General features: G+C 41.7%; 1 long non-coding RNA gene and 1 pseudogene across 3 annotated transcripts in view; one reads left to right on the top strand and one right to left on the bottom strand.

The window, feature by feature from the left end:
• Window positions 1-14,208, top strand: part of LOC115939253 (uncharacterized) — a 48,577-nt gene that overhangs the window by 5,385 nt on the left and 28,984 nt on the right. The window lies entirely within an intron of this gene.
• On the bottom strand, window positions 9,696-13,345 carry LOC102735260 (prohibitin-2 pseudogene; annotated as a pseudogene).

Here is a 14,208-nt window from a genome sequence, read left to right as displayed (position 1 = left end):
TTTTCCATCTTTTTGTGTTTTCTTCAATTTCTTTCATGAGTGTTCTGTAGTTCCTAGAGTATAGATCCTTTACCCCTTTGGTTAGGTTTATTCTGAGGTATCTTATGGTTTTTGGTGCTATTGTAAATGGATTCGTTTCTCTAATTTCTCTTTCTACAGTTGCACTGTTAGTGTATAAGAAAGCAACTGATTTCTGTGCGTTGATTGTGTATCCTGCCCCAGTACTGAATTGCTGTATGGGTTCTAGCAATTTTGGGGTGGAGCCTTTTAGATTTTCCACATAAAGTATCATGTCATCTGCGAAGAGAGAGTGTTTGACTTCTTCTCGGCCAATTTGCATACCTCTTATTTCTTTTTGTTGTCTGATTGTTGTTGCTAGGACTTCTAGTACTATGTTGAACAATAGTAGCAAGAGAACAGTAGATCAGAGCAACAAAACTAGAAGCTGGTTCTTTGAAAGAATTAATAAGATCGATAAACCACTGGCCAGACTTGACCAAAAGAAAAGAGAAAGGACCCAAATTAATAAAATTATGAATGAAAGGGGAGAGATCATGAGTAACACCAAGGAAATAGAGTCAATTATTAGAAACTATTATCAACAACTATATGCCAATAAACTGAGCAACCAGGATGAAATGGATGTCTTCCTGGAAACTATAAACTGCCAAGACTGAAATAGGAAGAAATTGACAGCCTGACTAGGCCAATAATCAGTAACGAGATTGAAGCAGTGATCAAAAACCTCCCCAAAAACAAGAGTCCAGGGCCTGATGGATTCCCTGGGGAATTCTACCAAACATTCAAAGAAGAAATAATACCTATTCTCCTGAAGCTGTTTCAAAAACTAGAAACAGAAGGGAAGCTTCCAGACTCATTCTATGAGGCCAGCATTACCTTAATCCCCAAACCAAGCAAGGACCCCATCAAAAAGGGGAATTTCAGACCGATATCCCTGATGAATATGGATTCCAAAATCCTCAACAAAATCCTAGCTAATAAGATCCGACAATACATTAAAAGGATCATCCACCATGACCAAGTGGGATTTATCCCTGGGATGCAAGGGTGGTTCAACATTTGCAAATCTATCAGCGTGATAGAACACATTAATAAGAGGAGAGGGAAGAGCCATATGATCCTCTCAATTGATGCAGAAAAAGCATCTGACAAAATACAGCATCCTTTCCTGATTAAAACTCTTCAGAGTATAGGGATAGAGGGAACATTCCTCAAGTTCATAAAATCCATCTATGAAAAACCCACAGCGAATATCGTCCTCAATGGGGAAAAGCTGAGAGCCTTTCCCTTAAGATCAGGGACACATCAAGGATGCCCACTCTCGCATAAGTAATGTTCGACAGTTATTTGACTTTAAATGGGTGGGTCTGTTCCTAGGCTCTCTTCTGTTCCATTGATCTGTTTGTCTCTTCTTTTGCTAAAACCAGTCTTGATTAGTGTGGCTTTATAGGGAATCCTGAAGTCATATGGTATCAGTCCTCGACTTTGTTCTTTTTTACTATTATGTTGCTTATTCTGGATCTTTTGCCTTTCCTTACAAAGTTTATTTTTTTAAAAGATTTATTTATTTATTTGAGAGAGAGAGAGCGAGCGCGAGCGAGTTGGGGGAGGAGCAGAAGGAGGGGGAGGGAGAGAATCTCAAGCCGACTCCCCACTGAGCGTGGAGTCCAATGTGGGGCTCACTCTCATGACCCTGAGATCATGACCTGAGCTGAAATCTGGAGTCGGACGCCTAACCGACTGAGCCACCCAGGTGCCCGTCCCTATAAACTTTAGAATCAGATTTTCAATATCCATAAAATAATTTGCTACAATTTTGATTGGGGTTGCATTAAATCTATAGATCAAGTTGGGAAGAAATGATATCTTAACCATGTTGAGTCTTCCAATCCATGAACACGGAAGATCCCTCAATAAAGATTTATTTAGATATTTATTTTTCTTTGTCAGACCTTTGTACTTTTCCCTATATATCCTGTACATATTTTATTAGATAAGTATTTCTTTGGGGGGTGGACTGCTAGTGTAAATGGCATTGTGTTTTTAATTCCAATTCCAATTGTTAATTGCTGGTTTATAAGGAAAAAAAATGGACTTTTGTGTATTATTACCCTTATATTCTACAACCTTGCTGTAGTTGCTGATCAGTTCCAGGAGTTTATTTCTTTTTTTGTCCATTCTTTGGAATTTTCTTTCTTTATTGAAGAAGGGTCAACACACAGTGTTGCATTAGATTCAGGTGTACAACATAGTGATCTGACAACTCTATATGTTATTCTATGCTTACCACAAGTGATAACACTATTACAATACCGGTGACTATATTCCCTATGCTGTACCTTTCATCCCTGTGACTTATTCATTCCATAGCTGGATGCCTGTACCTTCCACTCCCCTGTACCCATTTGGTGCATCCTCCCCATCTCACCACACAGCAACCATCAGTTTTTTCTCTGTATTTATGGGTATGTTTCTGCTTTTTTGTTTCTTTGCTCATCTGTTTTGTTTTTTAGATTCCACATGTAAGTGAAATAATATCATATTTGTCTTTCTCTGTCTGACTTATTTCACTTAGCATAATACCCTCTAGGTTCATCCGTGTGGTCACAAATGGCAAGATCTGATCCTTTTTATGGCTGAATAACATTCCATCCTGTATGTATTTACATCTATCTACCTATCTACAGCACATCTTCTTTATCCATTTATCAATCTGTGGACACTTAGGTTGCTTCCATAACTTAGCTATGATAAATAACGCTGAACTATATATAGGGGTGCTTATATCTTTTCAATTCAGTATTTTCGTTTTTGTTGGATAAATACCCAGTAGTAGAATTATTGGATCATATGGCCTCCCTCCCTCCCTTCCTCCTTCCCTCCTTCCCTCCCTCCCTCCCTCCCTTCCTCCTTCCCTCCCTTCCTCCCTTCCTCCTTTCCTTCTTTCCTTCCTTCCTTCTGGTATAGTTGACATACGATGTTGTATTAGTTTCAGGTGTACAACATAGTGATTCAACAAGTTTATGCATTATGCTGTGCTCACAACAAGCATACCTATCATCTGTTACCATACAAGGGTATTACAATATCATTGACTACATTCCTTATGCTGTGCCTCTTATTCCCATGACTTACTCATTCCATAACTGGAAGTCTGTGTCTGCCATACCCCTTTACAAAATTTTGCCCATTTCCACACCCGCCCTCCCCTCTGGCTCTATTTTTAAGTTTTTGTGGAACCTTCATACTGTTTTTCACAGTGGCTGCACCAGTTTACATTCCCACCAGCAGTGCATGGGGGTTCCTTTTTCTCCACATCCTCACCAGCACTTGTTAGCTCTTGTCTTTTGGTTCTAGCCATTCTGACAGGTTTAAGGTGATATCTCATTGTGGTTTTGATTTGCGTTTTCCTGGTGATTAGTGATATTGAGCATCTTTTCATGTGTCTGTTGGCCATCTGTATGTCTTCTTTGGAAAAATGTTTACTCAGGTCCTCTACCCATTTTTAAAATGGATTATTTGGGTTTTTTTGGTGTTGAGTTGTAGAAATCCTTTATATATTTGGATATTAACCCGTTATCGCATATACCCTTTGCAAATATCTTCTCCCATTCGGTAGGTTGCCTTTTCCTTTTATCGATGGTTTTCTTTGTTGTGCAAAAGCTCTTAATTTTGATAGAATGCCAATAGTTTATTTTTGCTTTTGTTTCCCCTGCCTGAGGGGACATATTTAGAAAAATGTTGGTAAGGCTGATGTCAAAGAGATTACTGCCTATGTTTTCTTCTAGGAGTTTCATGGTTTCAGGTCTCACATTTAGGTCTTTAATCCATTCTGACTTTATCTTTGTGGACAGTGTAAGAAAGTGGTCCAATTTCATTCTTCTGCAAGTAGCTGTCTTGTTCTCCCAACACCATTTATTAAAGAAACTATCTTTTCCCCCATTGTATATCCTTGCCTCCTTTGTCAGAGATTAATGGACCATTTATAAGTGTGGGTTTATTTCTGGGCTCTCTGTTCTGTTCTCTTGATCTGTGTGTCTCTTTTTGTGGCAGTACCATGCTGTTTTGATTACTACACCTTTGTAGCATATCTTGCAATCTAGGGTTGTGATACCTCCAGCTTTGTTCTTCTTTTTCAAGATGGCCTTTGCTATTTGGGGTCCTTTGTGGTTCCATACAAGTCTTAGGATTATTTGTTGTCGTTCTGTGAAAAATGCTGTTGGTATTCTGATAGGCATTGCACTGAATCTCTAGATCGCCTGGGTAGTATGGGCATTTTAACAATATTAATTCTTCCAGTCCGTAAGCATGGTATACATTTCCAATTGTTTGTGTTGTCTTCAATTTCTTTCATCAGTGTTTTTTAGTTTTCAGGCTACTGCTCTTTTACACCCTTGGTTGAGTTTATGCCTAGGTATTTTATTTTTTGGTTCAATTGTAAATGGGATTGTTTGCTTAATTTCTCTTCCTGCTACTTCATTATTGGTGTATAGAAATGCAACAGATTTCGGTATATGAATTTTGTATCCTGCGACTTTACTGAATTCATCTATTACTTCTAATAGTTTTTTGGTGACGTCTTTAGAGTTTGCTTAGCATCGTGTCATCTGCAAATAGTGTCAGTTTTCTTCTTCATTACCACTTTGGATGCCTTTTATTTCTTTTTGTTGTCTGATTGCTGTGGCCAGGACTTCCAGTATTATGTTGTGTAAAAGTGGTGAGAGTGGACATCCTTGTCTTGTTCCTGATCTTAGAGGAGAAGCTCTCAGTTTTTCACCATTGAGTATGACGTTAGCTGTGGGTTTGTCATATACAGCCTTTATCGTGGTGAGGTATGTTCCCTCTAAACCTGCTTTGTTGAGGGTTTTTATCAGAAACAGATTTTGAATTTTGCCAAATGCTTTTTCTGCATCTACTGAGATGATCGTATGATTTCTAGCCTTCATTTTGTTAATGTGGGTGTGTCATGTTGATTGATTTGTGCATATTGAGCCCCCCTTGCATCCCTGGAATAAATCCCACTTGTTTATGGTGAATTATCCTTTTAATGTATTGTTGAGAGCAGTTTGTTAATATATGCTTGAGGAATTTGCATCTATGTTCTTCAAGGGTATTGGCCTGTAGTTTGTTTTTGTTTTCTTGTAGTGTCTTTGTCCAGTTTAGTATGAGGGTGGTATTGGCCTTATAGAATGTATTTGAAAGCTGTCCTTCCTCTTCTATTTTTTTGGAAGACTATGAGAAGAATAGGTACCAACTCTTCTTTATCTCTTTGGCAGAACTTACCTGTGAATCCATCTGGTCCTGGACTTCTGGTTGTTGAGAGGTTTTTATTTGTTTTTTTGGTTTTGTTTTTGAGAGTTTTTTGCTTACCAATTCAATTTCTCTACTAGTAATTAATCTGTACAGATTTTCTATTTCTTCTTCATTCAGTTTTGGAAGATGATATGTTTCTAGGAATTTATCCATTTGTTTTAAGCTGTCCAATTTGTTGGCATGTAAATTTTCATAGTAGTCTGTTAAAATCCCTTGTATTTCCGCGCTACATCCGTTGTTACTTCTCCTCTTTCATTTTTTAAAAATTTTATTTAAATTCGAGTTAGTTAACATATAGTGTAGTATTGGTTTCCGGAGTAGAATTAAGTGACTCATCACTTACATATACACCCAGTGCTCATTCCAGCAAGTGCCCTCCTTAATACCCATCACCCATTTAGCCCATCCCCCCACCTACCTCCCCTCCCGCAACGCTTATTTTGTTCTCTTAACTATAGGGTGTCTTATGATTTGCCTCCATCTCTGCTTTTATCTCTTTTTACTTTGCCTTCCCTTTGCATGTGTTCATCTGTTTTGTTTCTTAAATTCCACATGAGTCAAATCATATGATATTTGTCTTTCTCTGACAGACTTATTTTGCTTAGCATACTACCTTGTAATTCCATCCATGACATTGCAAATGGCAAGATTTCATTCCTTTTGATGTCTGAGTAATATTCGATTTTGTGTGTGTGTGTGTGTGTGTATACATATCTATATTATATAGATATGTATATATATATACATATATATATCTTCTTTATCCATTCATCCATGAACACTTGGGCTTTTTCCATAATTTGGCTATTGTTGATAGTGCTGCTATAAACATTGGGGTGCACAGGCCCCTTCAAATCAGCACTTTTGTATCCCTTGGATAAATATCTTGTAGTGCAATTGCTGGGTTATAGGGTAGTTCTATTTTTAACTTTTTGAGGAAACTCCATACTGTTTTCCAGAGTGGTTGTACCAGTTTGCATTCCCACCAACAGTGCAAGAGGGTTCCCCTTCCTCCACATCCTCACCAACATCTGTCGTCCTGAGTTGTTTATTTTAGCCATTCTGACAGGTGTGAGGTGGTATCTCCTTGTGCTTTTGAGTTGTATTTTCCTGATGATGAGTGACGTTCAGTACTTTTTCACGTGTCTGTTAGCCATTTGTACGTGTTCTTTGGAGAAATGTCTGTTCATGTCTTCTGCCCATTTCTTAAGCGGATTATTTGTTTTTTGGGTGTTGATCTTTACAGATTCTGGATACTAGCCCTTTATCTGATATGTCATTTGAAAATATCTTCTCCCATTCCGCCAGTTGCCTTTTGGTTTTGTTGATTATTTCCTTTGCTGTGCAGAAGCTTTTTGTCCTGAAGAGGTCCCAATAGTTCATTTTTGCTTTTGTTTCCCTTGCCTCCAGAGACGTGTCTAGTAGGAAGTTACTGCAGCTGAGGTCGAGGAGGTTGCTTCCTGTGTTCTCCTCTAGGATTTTGATGGTTTCCTGTCTTACATTTAGGTCTGTCATCCATTTTGAATTTATTTTTGTGTATGGTGTAAGAAAGTGATCCAGTTTCTTTCTCCAGCATGTCGCTGTCCAGGTTTCCCAACACCATTTGTTGAAGAGACTGTATTCTATTGGATATTCTTTCCTGCTTTGTGGCAGATTAGTTGACCATAGAGTTGTGGGTCCATTTCTGGGTCTCTCTATTCTGTTCCATTGATCTATGTGTCTGTTTACTTACTTGGGCGTTCTCTTTTTTCTTGATGAGATTGGTAAAGGCTTATCAGTTTTGGTTATCTCTTCAAAGAACCAGCTCTTGGTTTCTTTGATCTTTTTATTGCTTTTGTTTGTTTGTTTGTTTTTAGTCTCGATTTCTCCTCTGATCTTATTATTTCCTTCCTTCTCTTCACTTTGGGTTTGTGTGTTCTTCTTTTTCTAGTTCCTTTAGGTGTAAAGTTTGATTGTTTATTTGAGACCTTTCTTGTTTCTTGAGGCTGGCCTGTATCACTCTAAATTTCCCTCTTGGAAATGCGGTCGCCGTGACCCAGTGATTGTGTTTTCATTTTCATTTGTACCCATGTATTTCTTTTATTTCCTCTTTGATTTCTTTGTTGACCCATTGGTTGTTTAGTAACATGTTGTTTAGCCTCCACATGTTTGTGTTTTTCCCAATATTTTCTTAAAATTGATCTCTAGTTTCATACTGTTGTGGTTGGAAAAGATGCGTGATAGAATTTCAATCTTCTTAGCTTTAGTTGAGACATATTTTGTGGCCTAACGTGTGACCTGTTCTGGGAAATGATGCATGGGCTCTTGAATGTGTTTTCTGTTGTTTGTGGATGGAGTGTTCTGTAGATATCTTTTGAGTCCACATGGTCTGTTGGGTTGTTCAAAGACACTGTTTCCTTATGGATTTTATGCCTGGTTGATCTATCCATTGATGTAAGTAGGGTGTTAAAATCCCCTATTATTGTTGAATTCCTGCCAATTTCTCCCTTCATATCTGTTAATGTTTTTATATCTGTTAATGCTTAGTATGCTCTTTATGTATTTAGGTGCTCCAGTGTTGGGAGCGTAGACGCTTAGAATTGTTATATCGTCTTGTTGGGTTGTTCCCTTTATCATTATGTAAAGCCCTACTTTGTGTCTTGTTAAAGTCGTTTTGGTATAGTCTGCTTTGTCTGATGCAAGTATTGCTACCTTGGCTTTTTTTTTCTTTTCACTTCCATTTTTCACTTCCATTGTTCCATAGAATATCTTTTCTTTCCCTTCACTTTCAGTCTGTATGTGTCTTTAGGTCTGAAGTGAGTCTCTTGTAGGCAGCATATAGCGGGTCTTGCTTTTTTTTATCCATTCCTCCATCCTGTGTCTTTTGATTGGAGCAATTAGACCATTTGTATTTAAAGTAATTCTTGATAGGTATGTATTTACTGCTGTTTTATTAATTGTTTTTCTGCTTTTCATAGCTCTTCTCTGTTCCTTTCTTTTTCTCTTGCTCACTTGCATTTGATTGATGACTTTTTTCAGTGTTCTGCTTGGCTTTCTTTCTCTTTATATTTGGTGTACCTATTATAGGTTTCTGGTGTTTGGTTATCATGAGGTTCATATAGAACATCCTAAGTATATAGCAGTCTATATTACATTGATGGTCACATGAGTTTGGACACTGCCTTTTTTATTTTTGTAAAGATTTTATTTATTTATTTGACAGAGAGAGAGAGAGAACACAAGTAGGCAGAACGGGAGGGAGAGGGAGAAGCAGGTTCCTCGCTGAGCAGAGAGCCTGACACGGGGCTCAATCCCGGGACCCTGGGATCATGACCCGAGCCCAAGGCAGACGCTTAATCGACTGAGCCACCCAGGTGCCCTATAAGTAACTTTCTAAGTGAGTGCTCTAGTACCTTTACTGTACGTTTACTTTTACTCATGTAATTTATTCATTTCATAATTTTCTTACTTCTAATTATGGCCCTTTCTTTTCCACTTAAAGACCTCCCTTCCATATTTCTTCTAAGGCCAATTTAGTGGTGATGAACTCCTTTAACTTTTAATTGCCTAGGAGACTGTATAGTTCCTTGATTTCTAAATGATAACCTTGCCGGCTAGAGTACTGTGGGTTGTAAGTTTTTTGTTTCAGCACTTTGAATATATTATGCCACTTTTCTTTGGCCTGCAAAATTTCTGCTGAAAAATCAGCTGGGAGCCTTATGGAGTTTCCCTTCTCCATTACTAGTTTTTTCTCTCTTGCTGTTTTTGGTTTTTGGTTTGGATGTTTTTTGTTTGTTTGTTTTTGGTTTTGTTTTAGAGAAGGGGCGGGGAGGAGAAGGAGGAGAGGGAGAGAGAGAATCTTAAGCAGGCTCCATGCCCAGCACGGAGCCCAACACGGGGCTCCGTCTCACAACCCTGAGATCATGACCTGAGCTGAAGTCAGGAGTTGGATACTTAACTGACTGAGCCACCCAGGCACCCCTCTCTTGCTGTTTTGAAAATTGTCTCTTCATCTTTAGTCCTTGGCATTTTAATTATTATGTTTTGTGGTGTGGACCTCCTTGGGTTCATCTTGTTTGGAACTCTCTGTGCTTCCTGAAGCTGGATGTCTGTTTCCTTCCCCAGGGTAGGGAATTTTCCACCTGTTCTTTCTTCAGATTGGTTTTTTATCCCTTTCTATCTCTCTTCTCCTTCTGGGATTCCTAAAATGCAAATATTTGTTCATTTGATGTTGTCTGAAAGATCCCTTACCTATCCTCATTTTTTTAAGTTCTTTTTTTTCCTTTGCTGTTCAGCTTGGGTGCTTTCCATTCCGCTTCCAGATTGCTGATCTGTTCTTCTGCATCCTCTAATCTCCTGTTGATTCTCTCTAGTGCATTTTTCATTTTGGTTATTGTATTTTTCAACCCTGATTGGTTCTTTTTTAAATTTTCTATCTCTCTTTTTTTTTAAAGATTTTATTTATTTATTTGACAGAGAGAGAGTGAGAGAGCACAAGCAGGGGAAGCAGCAGCAGGAGGCGGAGAGCAAGAAGCAGTCTCCCCGCTGAGCAGGGAGCCTGATTCGGGGGCCCAGCCCAGGACGCTGTGATCATGACCTGAGCTGAAGGTAGACACTTAACCGAGTGAGCCACCCAGGCACCCCGATATATTTCCTGTCTCTTTGTTGAAGGTCTCACTAAGTTCCTCCACTCTTCTCTGCAGCCTGGTGAACATCTTTATGGCCATGACTTTGAACTCGTTACCAGGTAGATTGGTTATCTCTGTTTCATTTAGTTCTTCTTCTGAGGTTTTGTTTTGTTCTTTCTTTTGGATCCTATTCCTTTGTCTCCTCATTTGGCTTGACTTTCTGTGTTTGTTTCTATGAATTAGGTAGAACAGCTACTTCTCCTAACCTTGCAAGAATGGCCTTGTGTACGGTCATCCCCTGTGTAGACTGTGTGTACCTGGTGACTTTGGCTGGATAGCTGGAGCTGTGTCTGGTGTGGGCTGGGATCCTGGGGCAGTCTGTGCTGGGGCTGTCCTGGTGGGATCGCTCGAGCTGAAATGGGCATGGGCTAGGTGGCTCTGGGGCAGGACAGTTGAAGCTGAAGTGGGAGCAGGTGGTGGTCTGCCGGTGCTCAGCACAGGGGATGCCCTCACTGCATGGCGGGAACTGAGGTGGGGCATGAGCTGGTGTGTCCTGGTGGTGTCACTAGAGCCAAAGCAGACATGAGCCAGGAGGTCCCAGAGTGCTCTGTGCCAGGAGTGCCCTAGCAAGTCATCTGGGGCTGAAGTGGTGTGGGCCTGGAGAGTTCTGGGTTGCTTTGCCCCTATGTCAGCCAGAGTTGTAGTGAGTGTTGACCAGGGGTGTCCCACTGTGCAGTGCACTGGGGCTGCCTTGATGGGACTTCTTGGGCTGGTGTGGGCTTGGGTTAGGGCCTGGGGCTCACTGAGGTGGTAGGCCAGCTATGGTGCCTGGCCCCTGCTCCCATCCAGGCTATCAAGGTGGTGGGGCAATGTAAACCATGGCACTTGCCAGGCCCTGCGACCCAGAGAGGGCTCTAGTAGCTCCCCTGCCATTTGGTGGAGTTCTGAGGCAGGATCCTTTATATTCTCGTTGTTCTTTTAAGCCACAGCTTTTTTCCTGTGCCCCAGGGCAGATGAATCTGCTCATGGTCCCTCGGTACTGTCTCTCCCCACTGCAGTTTGCAGCATCGGGGGTGGGATTCCCTTACTGTGTCTCCAACTCAATGTTCTCTATGTGGTCTCTCTATCTTTTGTTGTGCAGAAGCTGTTCAGTCAGCTCTCTGTTCTTCTTCAGGAGGAATTGCTGTATAAATAGGTATAGATTTGCTATGTCCATGCAGGAGGTAAGTTCAGGCTCTTTCTACATTGCCATCTTGGGGCAGAACCCTTTGGAATTTTCTACATAGAGAATCATGTCATCTGCAAACAATGACAGTTTTATTTCTTCCTTCCCAATCTGCGTACCTTTTATTATTTCTTTTTATTGAGAATTCCTGGGATGGTGGTTATCACCCCCCAACCTGGAAGGAGGAAACAATACTATACAAAATCACTCAGAAATCATACTGTCCCAACACCCCTGGCCAACACCGAGAAGAGGAAAGTCATTCCCTTGAAAATTGGCCAGTCTGTGTTCATCCAGGAAGAGCTGGGAGAACAGACACAGAGGGGACTATGACATGATACCAGGGGCAGGATGGGGGTCGGTTGGGCCCCACACTGGCTCCTCAAAAGCCAGGGGAGAAGCAGATTCACTTTTTCTCTGGGGGAGGGGAGTTCTTCATCACTAAGCTCATTTCTTACCCTTGATAAGGCTGTCAGTTTTCAAAGTGAAAATTTCATCCTGTACATTGAGCACAAGGTTTTCAGCAGTGAGACAGATACAATTCTGTGATGTGGCAGTCGTCTTGGAGATGTTCCGGGTTGCCTGGATCTTGCCCAGTTTGATGTAGCCAGGGTTCTTGCTCAGGGCTTCTCCAAGCCTCCTGGTGGCCTCGGCCTCACCTTCAGCCTACACAGTCTTCTGCTGCTGTTCCTGCTTTGCTTTTTCCACCTGAAACTGGGCTCCCTGGGCCTCCTGCTGAGCTACTTGTTTGGCTTCCACAGCAGCTGTATACTCGCTCGGCTAAAGCTCAGCCCTGTGATGACTACATCATCCAGGATAAGGCTGAATTCCTCGGCCCTCACTGTCAGCTCCCATGAAATCAACAAGGATATCTGGGCCCGCTGGGTAATCAGCTGCAAGGTGTTGAACTTGGCCACACCTCCCTTGAGCACCTCCTTGACAGTTGATGGCAGTCCTCACTCCTCCTAGTCTAGCCCTGGGCACTGGTACATGCTGGGAAGCTCCATGACAATGGGTTGAGACAGCACTCACAGATGCTTACCATCTGCAGGTCTTTGGTGCCTGTGGGAGAGGAAATTTTTTAGGGTCTGGCCTGAATGTCCTAGATGATGGGGTACTGGAATCAGGGGATCCTAAAGTGAAGGCCCTCATCCGATTAGAGAAATTGGCTCTGTGCCCACCTTCTGTGGTGAAACAGACTCATGGGTGCCGTAGGCCATGGCGCCGGCCCCCAGCAGCAACTTTAGCACCTTGCCCGTGTCCCTCTATGTCTTTCAAGCTCTGGGCCATGTCTGATCCTGAGGCCAGTGACCCCAAAGGCGAGAATGGGGTGCCGGCCTGCCTCTACCCCACTCCAGTTTAGAGATTGCACCCTTTACATGTGCAGTCCGGGGCCCAAGGTCCTCATAGGAGAAAGGACACCAGAAGTGCCCCAATCTGTATGCCTTTTCTTGTCTTGTGTTGTCTTCTTACATTAGCTAGGACGTTGCTGTTGAGGAGGATTGGTGAGAAGGGACATCCTGTCCTTGTTCCTGATGTTAGTAGAAAAGCATCTAGTTAATCACTAGGAAGTGTGATGTTATATGTACATTTTTTTTAAAAGATTTTATTTATTTTTATTTGACAGAGGTAGAGAGAGCACAAGCAGGGGGAGCGGCAGGCAGAGGGAGAGGGAGAAGCAGGCTCCCTGCTCAGGAAGGAGCCCGACGTGGGGCTCGATCCCAGGACCCTGGGATCATGACCTGAGCCGTAGGCAGACGCTTAAGGACTGAGCCACCCAGGTGCCCCCCACTTTTTTTTTAAAGATCTTATTTATTTTTCTTTGACAGAGAAAGAGAGAGGGAGAGCACAAGCAGGTGGAGCGGCAGGCAGAGGGAGAGGGAGAAGCAGGCTCCCTGCTCAGGAAGGAGCCCGACGTGGGGCTCGATCCCAGGACCCTGGGACCATGACCTGAGCCGAAGGCAGCCGCTTAACCGACTCAGCCACCCAGGCGCCCCTATATGTACGTTTTTATAGATGCTCTTTATTAAGCTGAGGAATTTCCCCAATATTCCTACTTTGCTGAGAGCTTTTATCTTGAATGCCTTTTGCATTTTTGTCAAATGTTTTTTATGCATTGAACGATATGACCGTATGATCATATGCTGATGGGACGGATTACCTTAATTGATTTTTGCATGTTGAACCAGATTTATATACCTGGAATAAATCCCACTTGGCTGTGGTTTGTAATTCTTTTCATACATCATTGAATTTGATTTGGTAAAAATCTGTTGAATATTTTTGCATCTATGTCACGAGATATATCGGTCTGCAATTTTCCATTCTTGTAGTGTCTTTATCTAATTTGATATTAGGGTAATGCTGGCCTCATAGAATGAGTTAGGAAGTGTTCCCTCTGTTCCGTCTATTGAGTTTTTTAAATTAAGATTTATTTATTTGAGAGAGAGAGCGTGTGTGCACGCGAGAGCCGGGGGTGGGGGTGGTAAGGGGCAGAGGGAGAAGGAGAGAGAGAATTTCAAGCCGACTCCCCACTGAGCACAGTGCCCGATGTGGGGCTCGGTGTCAGGACCCATGAAATCATGAACCTGAGCCGGAACCAAGAGTCGGATGCTTAACCCACTGAGCCACCTATAGGCACCCCATCTATTGAGTTTTTAATGTGCAGAATCATTCCTTTCATTTTTCAAGATTGCTGAATATTTTATTTTGAAATCATGCTGTCATATTTCTGATTTTTTAAAATTTGATTTTATGATGTTAATCACCATGCATTACATCATTAGTTTTTGATGTAGGGCTCCATAATTCATTGTTTGCATATAACACCCAGTGCTCCATTCAGTACGTGCCCTCTTTAATATCCATCATCAGGCTAACCCAACCCCCCACCCCCCTCCCCTCTAGAACCCTCGGTTTGTTTCTCAGAGTCCATAGTCTCTCATGGTTCGTCTCCCCTTCCGATTTCCCCCCCTTCATTTTTCCCTTCCTGCTATTTTTTTAATACATAATGTATTATTTGTTTCAGAGGTACAGGTCTGC

Source organism: Leptonychotes weddellii, chromosome X (assembly GCF_054177405.1).
Source record: "Leptonychotes weddellii isolate Sample4059 chromosome X, ASM5417740v2, whole genome shotgun sequence".
Taxonomy (NCBI): domain Eukaryota; kingdom Metazoa; phylum Chordata; class Mammalia; order Carnivora; family Phocidae; genus Leptonychotes; species Leptonychotes weddellii.
The sequence above is the reverse complement of the archived record's forward strand: the minus strand, read 5'-3'. Positions and strand labels throughout refer to the sequence as shown.